Source organism: Triticum aestivum, chromosome 6D, assembly GCF_018294505.1.
Source record: "Triticum aestivum cultivar Chinese Spring chromosome 6D, IWGSC CS RefSeq v2.1, whole genome shotgun sequence".
In the NCBI taxonomy this organism is placed as follows: Eukaryota; Viridiplantae; Streptophyta; class Magnoliopsida; order Poales; family Poaceae; genus Triticum; species Triticum aestivum.
The window spans coordinates 484,524,652-484,538,285 of record NC_057811.1 but is presented as its reverse complement, the minus strand read 5'-3'; the positions used below and the strand labels follow the sequence as shown (position 1 = coordinate 484,538,285).

Sequence of the window (13,634 nt, the reverse complement as noted above, 5' to 3'; positions counted from 1 at the left end):
TGTCTGTTGGGTTGACACGGATCGAGACTGGGATTTGTCACTCCGTATGACGGAGAGGTATCTCTGGGCCCACTCGGTAATGCATCATCATAATGAGCTCAATGTGACCAAGTGTCTGGTCACGGGATCATGCATTATGGTACGAGTAAAGTGACTTGCCGGTAACGAGATTGAACGAGGTATTGGGATACCGACGATCGAATCTCGGGCAAGTAACGTACCGATTGACAAAGGGAATTGTATACGGGATTGATTGAATCCTCGACATCGTGGTTCACCCGATGAGATCATCGTGGAACATGTGGGAGCCAACATGGGTATCCAGATCCCGCTGTTGGTTATTGACCGGAGAGTCGTATCGGTCATGTCTGCATGTCTCCCGAACCCGTAGGGTCTACACACTTAAGGTTCGGTGACGCTAGGGTTGTAGAGATATTAGTATGCGGAAACCCGAAAGTTGTTCGGAGTCCTGGATGAGATCCCGGACGTCACGAGGAGTTCCGGAATGGTCCGGAGGTGAAGAATTATATATAGGAAGTCCAGTTTCGGCCACCGGGAAAGTTTCGGGGGTTACCGGTATTGTACCGGGACCACCGGAAGGGTCCCGGGGGTCCACCGGATGGGGCCACCTGCCCTGGAGGGCCCCATGGGCTGAAGTGGGGAGGGGAACCAGACACTGGTGGGCTGGTGCGCCCCCCTTAGGCCTCCCCTGCGCCTAGGGTTGGAAACCCTGGGGGTGGGGGCGCCCCACTTGGCTTGGGGGGCAAGCCACCCCCTTGGCCGCCGCCCCCCCTCATATGGGATCTCCAGGGGGCCGGCGCCCCCCCAGGACCCCTATAAATAGTGGGGGGAGGGAGGGCAGCCGCACCACAGCCCTTGGCGCCTCCCTCTCCCTCCCGTGACACCTCTCCCTCCCGCTTGCGCTTGGCGAAGCCCTGCCGGGATCCCCGCTACTTCCACCACCACGCCGTCGTGCTGCTAGATCTCCATCAACCTCTCCTTCCCCCTTGCTGGATCAAGAAGGAGGAGACGTCGCTGCTCCGTACGTGTGTTGAACGCGGAGGTGCCGTCCGTTCGGCGCTCGGTCATCGGTGATTTGGATCACGACGAGTACGACTCCATCAACCCCGTTCACTTGAACGCTTCCGCTCGCGATCTACAAGGGTATGTAGATGCACTCCTTCCTTCTCGTTGCTAGTAAACTCCATAGATGGATCTTGGTGATGCATAGAAAATTTTAAATTTCTGCTACAATCCCCAACAGTGGCATCATGAGCCAGGCCTATGCGTAGTTTCTATGCATGAGTAGAACACAAAGCAGTTGTGGGCGTAGATGTTGGCAATTTTTCTTGCCAATACTAGTCTTATCTTGTTTCGGCGGTATTGTGGGATGAAGCGGCCCGGACCGACCTTACACATACGCTTACGTGAGACAGGTTCCACCGACTGACATGCACTAGTTGCATCAGGTGGCTAGCGGGTGTCTGTCTCTCCCACTTTAGTCGGAACGGATTCGATGAAAAGGGTCCTTATGAAGGGTAAATAGAAATTGGCATATCACGTTGTGGTTTTACGTAGGTAAGAAACGTTCTTGCTAGAAACCTATAGAAGCCACGTAAAAACTTGCAACAACAATTAGAGGACGTCTAACTTGTTTTTGCCGCATATGCCTTGTGATGTGATATGGCCAAAAGGAAGTGATGAATGAGATATATGTGATGTATGAGATTGATCATGTTCTTATAATAGGAATCACGACTTGCATGTCGATGAGTATGACAACCGGCAGGAGCCATAGGAGTTGTCTTTATTTTTTGTATGACCTGCGTGTCATTGAATAACGCCATGTAAATTACTTTACTTTATTGCTAAACACGTTAGCCATAGAAGTAGAAGTAATCGTTGGCGTGACAACTTCATGAAGACACGATGATGGAGATCATGATGATGGAGATCATGGTGTCATGCCGGTGACGAAGATGATCATGGCGCCCCAAAGATGGAGATCAAAGGAGCAAAATGATATTGGCCATATCATGTCACTATTTGATTGCATGTGATGTTTATCATGTTTTACATCTTATTTGCTTAGAACGACGGTAGTAAGTAAGATGATCCCTTATAATAATTTCAAGAAAGTGTTCCCCTAACTGTGCACCGTTGTGAAGGTTCGTTGTTTCGAAGCACCACGTGATGATCGGGTGTGATAGATTCTAACGTTCGCATACAACGGGTGTTGACGAGCCTAGCATGTACAGACATGGCCTCGGAACACACGCAATACACTTAGGTTGACTTAACGAGCCTAGCATGTACAGACATGGCCTCGGAACACGGAAGACCGAAAGGTCGAGCATGAGTCGTATAGAAGATACGATCAACATGAAGATGTTCACCGATATTGACTAGTCCGTCTCACGTGATGATCGGACACGGCCTAGTTGACTCGGATCATGTTTCACTTAGATGACTAGAGGGATGTCTATCTGAGTGGGAGTTCATTGAATATTTTGATTAGATGAACTTAATTATCATGAACTTAGTCTATAAATATTTACAATATGTCTTGTAGATCAAATGGCCCACGTTGCCCTCAACTTCACCGCGTTCCTAGAGAAACCAAGCTGAAAGATGATGACAGCAACTATACGGACTCGGTCCAGAACCTGAGGATCATCCTCATAGCTGCCAAGAAAGATTATGTCCTAGAAGCACCGCTAGGTGAAGCACCAATCCCAGAGAACCAAGACGTTATGAACGCTTGGCAGTCACGTGCTGATGATTACTCCCTCGTTCAGTGCGGCATGCTTTACAGCTTAGAACCGGGGCTCCAAAAGCGTTTTGAGCGACACGGAGCATATGAGATGTTCGAAGAGCTGAAAATGGTTTTCCAAGCTCATGCCCGGGTCGAGAGATATGAAGTCTCAGACAAGTTCTTCAGTTGTAAGATGGAGGAAAACAGTTCTGTCAGTGAGCACATACTCAAAATGTCTGGGTTGCACAACCGTTTGACTCAGCTGGGAGTTAATCTCCCGGATGACGTGGTCATTGACAGAATCCTTCAGTCGCTTCCACCGAGCTAAAAGAGCTTTGTGATGAACTTCAATATGCAGGGGATGGAAAAGACCATTCCTGAGGTATATTCAATGCTGAAATCAGCGGAGGTGGAGATCAGAAAGGAACATCAAGTGTTGATGGTGAATAAAACCACTAAGTTCAAGAAAGGCAAGGGTAAGAAGAACTTCAAGAAGGACGGCAAGGGAGTTGCGCGCCCGGTAAGGCAGTTGCCGGGAAGAAGCCAAAGAATGGACCCAAGCCTGAGACTGAGTGCTTTTATTGCAAGGAAAGTGGTCACTGCAAGCGGAACTGCCCCAAATAGTTAGCGGACAAGAAGGCCGGCAACACCAAAGGTATATGTGATATACATGTAATTGATGTGTACCTTACCAGTACTCGTAGTAGCTCCTGGGTATTTGATACCGGTGCAGTTGCTCATATTTGTAACTCAAAACAGGAGCTGCGAAATAAGCGGAGACTGGCGAAGGACGAGGTGACGTTGCGCGTCGGGAATGGTTCCAAGGTCGATGTGATCGCCGTCGGCACGCTACCTCTACATTTACCTACGGGATTAGTTTTAAACCTCAATAATTGTTATTTAGTGCCAGCTTTGAGCATGAACATTGTATCAGGATCTCGTTTAATTCGAGATGGCTACTCATTTAAATCTGAGAATAATGGTTGTTCTATTTATATGAGAGATATGTTTTATGGTCATGCCCCTCTGGTCAATGGTTTATTCTTAATGAATCTCGAACGTGATGTTACACATATTCATAGTGTGAATACCAAAAGATGTAAAGTTGATAACGATAGTCCCACATACTTGTGGCACTGCCGCCTTGGTCACATTGGTGTCAAACGCATGAAGAAGCTCCATGCAGATGGACTTTTGGAGTCTCTTGATTATGAATCATTTGACACGTGCGAACCATGCCTCATGGGTAAGATGACCAAGACTCCGTTCTCCGGAACAATGGAGCGAGCAACCAACTTATTGGAAATCATACATACCGATGTGTGCGGTCCAATGAGTGTTGAGGCTCGCGGAGGCTATCGTTATGTTCTCACTCTCACTGATGACTTAAGTAGATATGGGTATGTCTACCTAATGAAACACAAGTCTGAGACCTTTGAAAGGTTCAAGGAATTTCAGAGTGAGGTTGAGAATCAACGTGACAGGAAAATAAAGTTCTTACGATTAGATCATGGAGGGGAATATTTGAGTCACGAATTTGGCACAAACTTAAGGAAATGTGGAATAGTTTCACAACTCACGCTGACTGGAACACCTTAGCGAAATGGTGTGTCCGAACGTCGTAATCGCACTCTATTGGATATGGTGCGATCTATGATGTCTCTTACCGATCTACCGCTCTCATTTTGGGGCTATGCTTTAGAGACTGCCGCATTCACTTTAAATAGGGCTCCGTCGAAATCCGTTGAGACGACACCGTATGAATTATGGTTTGGGAAGAAACCTAAGCCGTCGTTTCCAAAAGTTTGGGGATGCGATGCTTATGTCAAGAAACTTCAACCTGAAAAGCTCGAACCCAAGCCGGAAAAATGCGTCTTCATAGGATACCCTAAGGAAACCATTGGGTATACCTTCTACCTCAGATCTAAAGGCAAAATCTTTGTTGCCAAGAACGGGTCCTTTCTGGAGAAAGAGTTTCTCTCGAAAGAATTGAGTGGGAGGAAAGTGGAACTTGATGAGGTGATAGTCACCCCTTCCGAACCAGAAAGTAGCGCAGCGCGGGAAGATGTTCCTGTGGTGCCTACACCGACTTGGGAGGAAGTTAATGATGATGATCATGAAGCTTCGGATCAAGTTACTGCTGAACTTCGTAGGTCCACAAGGATACGTTCCGCACCAGAGTGGTACGGCAACCCTGTCCTGGAAATCTTGTTGTTAGACAACGGTGAACCTTCGAACTATGAAGAAGCGATGGCGGGCCCGGATTCCAACAAATGGCTAGAAGCCATGCAATCCGAGGTAGGATCCATGTATGAAAACGAAGTATGGACTTTAACTGACTTGCCCGATGATCGGCGAGCCATAGAAAATAAATGGATCTTTAAGAAGAAGACAGACGCGGATGGTAACGTGACCATCTATAAGGCTCGACTTGTCGCTAAGGGTTATCGACAAGTTCAAGGGGTTGACTACGATGAGACTTTCTCACCCGTAGCGAAGCTGAAGTCCGTCCGAATCATGTTAGCAATTGCCGCATTCTATGATTATGAGATATGGCAAATGGACGTCAAAACGGCATTCCTTAACGGCTTTCTTAAGGAAGAATTGTATATGATGCATCCGGAAGGTTTTGTCGATCCTAAGAATGCTAACAAGGTATGCAAGCTCCAGCGCTCCATCTATGGGCTGGTGCAAGCATCTCGGAGTTGGAACATTCGATTTGATGAGATGATCAAAGCGTTTGGGTTTACACAGACTTATGGAGAAGCCTGTGTTTACAAGAAAGTGAGTGGGAGCTCTGTAGCATTTCTCATATTATATGTGGATGACATACTATTGATGGGAAATGATATAGAATTCTTGGAAAGTATAAAGGCCTACTTGAATGAATGTTTTTCAATGAAGGACCTTGGAGAAGCTGCTTATATATTAGGCATCAAGATCTATAGAGATAGATCAAGACGCCTCATTGGTCTTTCACAGAGTACATACCTTGACAAGATATTGAAGAAGTTCAATATGGATCAGTCCAAGAAGGGGTTCTTGCCTGTATTGCAAGGTGTGCAATTGAGCACGGCTCAATGCCCGACCACGGCAGAAGATAGAGAAAAGATGAGTGTCATCCCCTATGCCTCGGCCATAGGGTCTATTATGTATGCCATGCTGTGTACCAAACCTGATGTAAACCTTGCCGTAAGTTTGGTAGGAAGGTACCAAAGTAATCCCGGCATGGAACACTGGACAGCGGTCAAGAATATCCTGAAGTACCTAAAGAGGACTAAGGATATGTTTCTCGTATATGGAGGTGACGAAGAGCTCGTCGTAAAGGGTTACGTCGACGCTAGCTTCGACACAGATCTGGATGACTCTAAGTCACAGACCGGATACGTGTATATTTTGAATGGAGGGGCAGTACGCTGGTGCAGTTGCAAGCAAAGCGTCGTGGCGGGATCTACATGTGAAGCGGAGTACATGGTGGCCTCAGAGGCAGCACAGGAAGCAATCTGGATAAAGGAGTTCATTACCGACCTAGGGGTGATTCCCAATGCGTCGGGCCCAATGACTCTCTTCTGTGACAACACTGGAGCTATTGCCCTTGCCAAGGAGCCCAGGTTTCACAGGAAGACCAGGCATATCAAGCGTCGCTTCAACTCCATTCGTGAAAGTGTTCAAAATGGAGACATAGATATTTGTAAAGTACATACGGACCTGAATGTAGCAGATCCGTTGACTAAACCTCTCCCTAGAGCAAAACATGATCAACACCAGAACTCTATGGGTGTTCGATTCATCACAATGTAACTAGATTATTGACTCTAGTGCAAGTGGGAGACTGTTGGAAATATGCCCTAGAGGCAATAATAAAATGGTTATTATTATATTTCTTTGTTCATGATAATTGTCTATTGTTCATGCTATAATTGTGTTATCCGGAAATCGTAATACATGTGTGAATACATAGACCACAACATGTCCCTAGTGAGCCTCTAGTTGACTAGCTCGTTGATCAACAGATAGTCATGGTTTCCTGACTATGGACATTGGATGTCATTGATAACGGGATCACATCATTAGGAGAATGATGTGATGGACAAGACCCAATCCTAAGCATAGCGCAAAGATCGTGTAGTTCGTTTGCTAGAGCTTTTCCAATGTCAAGTATCTTTTCCTTAGACCATGAGATCGTGTAACTCCCGGATGCCGTAAGAGTGCTTTGGGTGTACCAAACGTCACAACGTAACTGGGTGACTATAAAGGTACACTACAGGTATCTCTGAAAGTGTCTGTTGGGTTGACATGGATCGAGACTGGGATTTGTCACTCCGTATGACGGAGAGGTATCTCTGGGCCCACTCGGTAATGCATCATCATAATGAGTTCAATGTGACCAAGTGTCTGGTCACGGGATCATGCATTATAGTACGAGTAAAGTAACTTGCCGGTAACGAGATTGAACGAGGTATTGGGATACCGACGATCGAATCTCGGGCAAGTAACGTACCGATTGACAAAGGGAATTGTATACGGGATTGATTGAATCCTCTACATCGTGGTTCATCCGATGAGATCATCGTGGAACATGTGGGAGCCAACATGGGTATCCAGATCCTGCTGTTGGTTATTGATCTGAGAGTCGTCTCGATCATGTCTGCATGTCTCCCGAACCCGTAGGGTCTACACACTTAAGGTTCGGTGACGCTAGGGTTGTAGAGATATTAGTATGCGGAAACCCAAAAGTTGTTCGGAGTCCCGGATGAGATCCCGGACGTCACGAGGAGTTCCGGAATGGTCCGGAGGTGAAGAATTATATATAGGAAGTCCAGTTTCGGCCACCGGGAAAGTTTCGGGGGTTACCGGTATTGTACCGGGACCACCGGAAGGGTCCCGGGGGTCCACCGGCTGAGGCCACCTGTCCCGAAGGGCCCCATGGGCTGAAGTGGGGAGGGGAACCAGCCACTGGTGGGCTGGTGGGCCCCCCTTGGGCCTCCCCTGCGCCTAGGGTTGGAGACCCTGGGGGTGGGGGGCGCCCCACTTGGCTTGGGGGGCAAGCCACCCCCTTGGCCGCCGCCCCCCCCCCCTCAGATGGGATCTCCAGGGGGCCGGCGCCCCCCAGGACCCCTATAAATAGTGGGGGGGAGGGAGGGCAGCCGCACCACAGCCCCTGGCGCCTCCCTCTCCCTCCCGTGACACCTCTCCCTCCCGCTTGCGCTTGGCGAAGCCCTGCCGGGATCGCCGCTACTTCCACCACCACGCCGTCGTGCTGCTGGATCTCCATCAACCTCTCCTTCCCCCTTGCTGGATCAAGAAGGAGGAGACGTCGTTGCTCCGTACGTGTGTTGAACGCGGAGGTGCCGTCCGTTCGGCGCTCGGTCATCGGTGATTTGTATCACGACGAGTACGACTCCATCAACCCCGTTCACTTGAACGCTTCCGCTCGCGATCTACAAGGGTATGTAGATGCACTCCTTCCTTCTTGTTGCTAGTAAACTCCATAGATGGATCTTGGTGATGCGTAGAAAATTTTAAATTTCTGCTACGATCCCCAACAAAAGCCAGCGGCCGGCACATGAGTTAGTCTTCAAAATGGACAAGTTTTTAGTGCCGGCGGCAAAGCCAGTGGCCGACACACCATCCAGCCTTCAAAATGAATGGTCACAGTCCATGGCCGAGGTCTCACCTACTTCAGGCCATCACGAGGAAACATCTCCTTCTGCCGGTTCGCGAACCAAGCCTTCCTCTTTGGTGACATGTTGTTTTTGTTGACGCTCATGATCACGAGTGCCACCTTTTTTGCTTTGGTCTCGGCATTGGTGGCCCCGATCTTGAGCTTCTTGAGTCGAGCGGCCTCCTCGATGTCAAGCTTCCTCCTCTTCGCAGCCTCCTCCATGTCAAGCTTCTTCGTTTGAAGATATAGGTATATTTTCATTTGCTCCTCCTCTGCTCCCTCACTTCTTTTCGACTCATCATGTTTTCCAAAGTTCCTTGCAAGACTATGTAAGACGCATCACGCTTCTCGTCGGCCTTCGAGCTTGTCTTGCCCCTCGGCCTCTTGAGCAAGTCTCCCTCGTCTTTGAACTTGAGGTAATCTTTGGTACGCGACCAACAATCCGTGAGAGTAAATGGCTTGTACTTGTGTCGGGCCTTGAAGACTTCCAAAGATTGGATTGCCTACACAATTAAAGATGTGGCCGCAATTGTAACATGGAAGGACACAAGATGCATCAAACATAAATGGCATGCCAACATGAAATGACACAAAGATGAAAAAACAAGAGGTCCATACCAAGTCACCAATGCCTAGGCCACTCACGGATGGGCTTCAACGCTCTCAAGAGCAACACAATACTTGTTCCACTGTTGTTGAATGAACCCCCATCTCTTTTGGATTGAATTGATGCCGCGGGTGCTTGCAAATTGGTAGGGGGGAAACTTCCTTTGCTGGTGAAAGTTCTTATGAACTCTAGTCCAAAAGATGGATCATTTTTGCTCGGCACCTTTCATGGGATCTTAGCCCATCTCCATCCAATTCTCGCAAATCAAAGTGTCCTCTTCTTGAGTGTATGATCCCGTGTGAATGCTTTGCCTCTTCTTTTGTGCTTCGGCCCTCTGGGTGAGCTCATCGATAAACACCAATGGCTCCACCGAAATGTCGACCTCCTCTTCCTCATCCTCACAATACAGGTAATCACCTTCATGCCATGAGTTGCCATGGTCGTCCTCATCTTCATCATGCCCCGCGAATTGAGTGTCATCATAGTGGTCACGGTCGTCCTGGCTTTGGGTCGCATCGGGATCAAAAGCCTGGCCTTGGCCGTCGACGTGGAAAGCCTCACCATGGCCCTCCAAGATGACGTTCTACGTGAGCGTCGCGTAGTCAGGGTCGTCGATCGTCGGCGTCGTCAGTGGCATTTCGTCGAACAGCCTGCGAGCGACGGCCATGTTGGCCGAAGGGATCGACCGGAGCTGCTTCATTTGCGTCCCGTCGGACGGCTGGCCATCGCCACTGTACCCCGGCATGACGTTGATCGATAATGCCCGAGGGCGTGGCCAGAGTGAACATCCTACAGTTCGGCGACGTAGAGAACCGTGTGTGCCCATGGCTAAGCAGCGGCACCGCACGATACCCTGGTGTCTCAGGTGCGACGGGCGAGCTCGGGGACTGGTGCTGTGGAGGACGAACGGTCGACGAGCCTGTGCTGGCCGCAGCCATGGCAGTGACTGAGATAATGACCGGCGGGAGTCGGCACAACCCTAGCATGAGGAGGGCGTGTGCCTTGGCGACTATAGACTCCTTGTCCTCGATGTAGCCCTGGTGATGTGTGGCAAGAAGCACGGCCGCCTCCGCGACGTAGTCGGTAGCGACCTTCTTCTCCGCCACCTTCATCTGCCGGTTCCTCCTCTTGGCTGATTCGGCGTCGAGCTTGGCGACCTCTGCCGATGTGAGCTCCGACCGCGGCTTCTTGGCAGGCTTCTTCTTCATCATGGGGAGCGCGACCGCGGCCGGGTCGCCGGGATTCGTCGGGCCACCAGCAATGGTGGAGGGAGAGGGAAAGGGCGCGGTTGGGTTTTGGGCGAAATGGAGGGAAAGTGGGCGGGCATGTCCCTGACGGGCTGTCCAGGGGAGGAGAAGGGTGCGCGTCCCGCCCGTCCGCGCGCTGTCCGTTTTGACACAAGCGCGGCCGAAATTTGGGCCTAGAATGGGTCGAAAGCGGACTCAAAGCGGACATTGGTCTATTTGCTTTCATGCGTTGGGCAGTCTGTTATGTTCGTTTACCCCCAAACGGATACGGCCAGACCATTTAGGGTCGCGCGTTGAAATGTTGCCCGAAGATGGCGTCAAGCACACGCCGAAGTAGAATGTGGCTGCAGGGCGAGCTGCGGCGCGTCGACCGGAAGACGACGCCCGGCCGTAGCTCATCGTCTGCGTGCACTAGCCGTGGTACATTTAGATAATAAAGCTTGGTAGAACGCTTACAATATTTTTGACGCGGGATAGCCTGGTTCACACAACAGCCTCAGCTCACTGATGTCCGCATTTTTGCAACACCAGGGGACTGGTGAGTTGTTCTATACGCCGTGGCAAAGACTTGATGCTCTTGTATCCATAACCTTAAAAACGTCTTCCAGTGATTTTCAGGTTTCCAAGGCTCTGTGGAAGATACTCGAGTGCATGGCATCATGAGAGATTGAGTGTTTGAAGGTTTCATAAGGAATCTAATAACATTTCAAAATGAATCTAATAACATTGGCTTGGCATTGTGAATGTTGATACTTTTTCTAATAAGTTTGATCAAAATAAAGATATTTTGACTTTGGACAAAACTTATATGCGGACTAAAAAGGACCGGATGGCCTCAAGCTTAATTAAAGACATGAATCAGGATGTTTTTGTATATTTCACGGTGGGGGAGCTGCCCGACACGTGTGCATTCATCGTGTCCCTTCCAACAAGATCAAACGGTCCAGGGTCAATTGGAGCATCGTATCACCTGTGATGCCGTATCACCAGATGTGTTGCCGGGCAACCACAAGATGCGCATGCAGCTGATTTTAATTCCTCCACGTGATGGGGCCCCCTCCTTCCTTGGTACCCCGCCTTGGAGGGCTCCGCGGAGACTGGCTGGGTCGCGTCGCGCGCTGCTAGTTTCTACTCCCTCCGTTTCTAAATACTTGTCTTTTTAGGCATTTTAACAAGTGACTACATACGGAGGGAGTAGTATTTACTTGACCGGTGGTGGACTTGAGGTCTTGAGGTTGACGGACTTGAGGTCTTCCTTCCGGTCAGACATGGTCACAAGGCTAATAAGTGTGGGAACGCGCGCGGTGACGTTAGAAGAGTCTTTTTAAACCCCGGCCGGGGCCTCAACCAGCTGAGCATCCAGTCCAACGTTCCAACTCATAGCTGCCAGTGGCACACACACCCCTCAGACCTCACCACCCGGCAGCAAAGCCATGCAAGAAAGGCTGCCGTTTCGTCCGATCCGGCCAAGCAAAGGTGTCCAAACATTCATCTTTCGTCTTGCCGTCGGTTTTCTGCTTGCTACCAACCATTTCACAAAATCAAACCTCTGTGCTATGATAGCCGTAGCGGCTACCAGCAAACTCTTTCTTTACATGCATGAGTTCTAATGTTTTCTGAATTCGTCACTCTTGCAGGTAAGGGAGGTCTTACGTGTACCAGTCAACCCGCCAGACTCACCACCATCCTCAAGTTACTGTCGCTGCTGCCCATTTGTTGTGGAGTCGGCAGCATCCGCTGCTCCTCGACGGCAGTCCATGACAACAGCACGGACATGATCTCGCTGCTAGATTTCAAGCGGGCCATCACCAACGACTCAAGGCAAGCCTTGAGATCTTGGCACGCCGGTGTCCCCCTTTGCACATGGAAGGGCGTCGTCTGCAGCAGCCCGAAGCACCCAGGGCGAGTCATGGAGCTGGACCTTCACTCCCTATCGCTGTCAGGCACGATTTCACCGTCCCTCGGGAATCTAACGTTCCTTAGGAGTTAGGAGACTGGACCTGTCCAGTAATGGCTTCACCGGCGAGATACCTCCTCTCAACCGTCTCCAAAGACTGGAGTACCTTGACTTGTCGGGCAACTCACTGCAAGGGATCATTCCGGATACTCTTACAAACTGCTACAATCTATATAGCAATTTACTAATAGGAGAAATCCCCTGTGATATCGGCCGCCTATCCAATCTAGTGCATTTAGATTTTTATGCAAATAATCTCACCGGAACAATCCCACCAAGCCTAAAAAACAGCAGTCAGCTTCAACTGATCTCGCTTGGTGATAATAAGCTCACCGGAACCATTCCTGATGAGTTGGGAAAACTCCCAAATCTTTCTGATTTACTCCTTGAAGAAAATAGGCTATCAGGTGGAATCCCAGAAACCCTGTACAAATACAATCAGTCTTCTCTCCAATATTTAACCTTAGGTTCCAATATGCTTGGGAAAACACTGCCATCTAACTTCGGTGATACCCTCCTGAATCTTGGAGTCCTCGGATTGGAGGATAACAGTTTCGCAGGTCATCTCCCAGCGTCGCTAGGCAATATTTCAGGGCTAGAGTGGTTATACTTGTCATTCAACAATTTCGTTGGTAAAGTTCCAAGTTCCTTTGGTAATCTTGGACTGTTACAACACCTAAACCTTCAGCATAACAATTTATCGGGCTTCATCCCAAAAGAGCTGGGTGGCTTAAAAAATCTTACCCGTGTGGATCTGTCTGATAATAGTCTGCAAGGTGGAGTGCCATGAAATGGAGTATTTGTTGGAAATAAGTGTCCCCCCTCACTTGGAAGCAACCGGTGGGGTGGGGACTTCTTTGGAGGAACCAAGGATCAGCTGCTCTCATGTCCTACTATCTATCTCTCGAAGAAAAGAAACAAAATACGTACTATTTGATTAGAGCACTCATATTTAATTGCCTGGCCTATTTTATGCTCACCAAGAAGATGTCAAGAGCAAACCTATCATTACTATTTTGTTGTGTTTTGTTTTTTGGCCATGTGTTATTCTCGGGGTTGTGACCTTCCCAACCTTCTTTTTGGCAATAAATGATTCGTGGAGATCAAGGCTTGAACACTGTGCACATCGCTCTGATACCTAATGTTAGAAATAATCTTGATTATTATGTTTGTAAAGTGGTATAGTTAAGTACTACTACATGTCTTTGCACGTCATGGTGTTAGCTGGTCCGGCTAGGATTAGTACTTGGCTATTGGCTATGTACACGTGAAGTAGTAGTCCAAGTCGTAGGAGTCTAGTTAGCTCACGTGTGATTGATTGGAGTATAAGGAGCCATACACCAATAGGTCCAGTTTGAGTCCGCGTAGGTTTAGGCTTGGTGTTCAGGTCGGTGTGCTAGGCG

General features: G+C 49.0%; 1 pseudogene; it reads left to right on the top strand.

Annotated features, from left to right (window-relative positions):
* The first annotated feature begins 11,611 nt into the window (after window positions 1–11,611).
* Window positions 11,612–13,338, top strand: LOC123142190 (LRR receptor-like serine/threonine-protein kinase FLS2; annotated as a pseudogene).
* The last annotated feature ends 296 nt before the right edge of the window (window positions 13,339–13,634 follow it).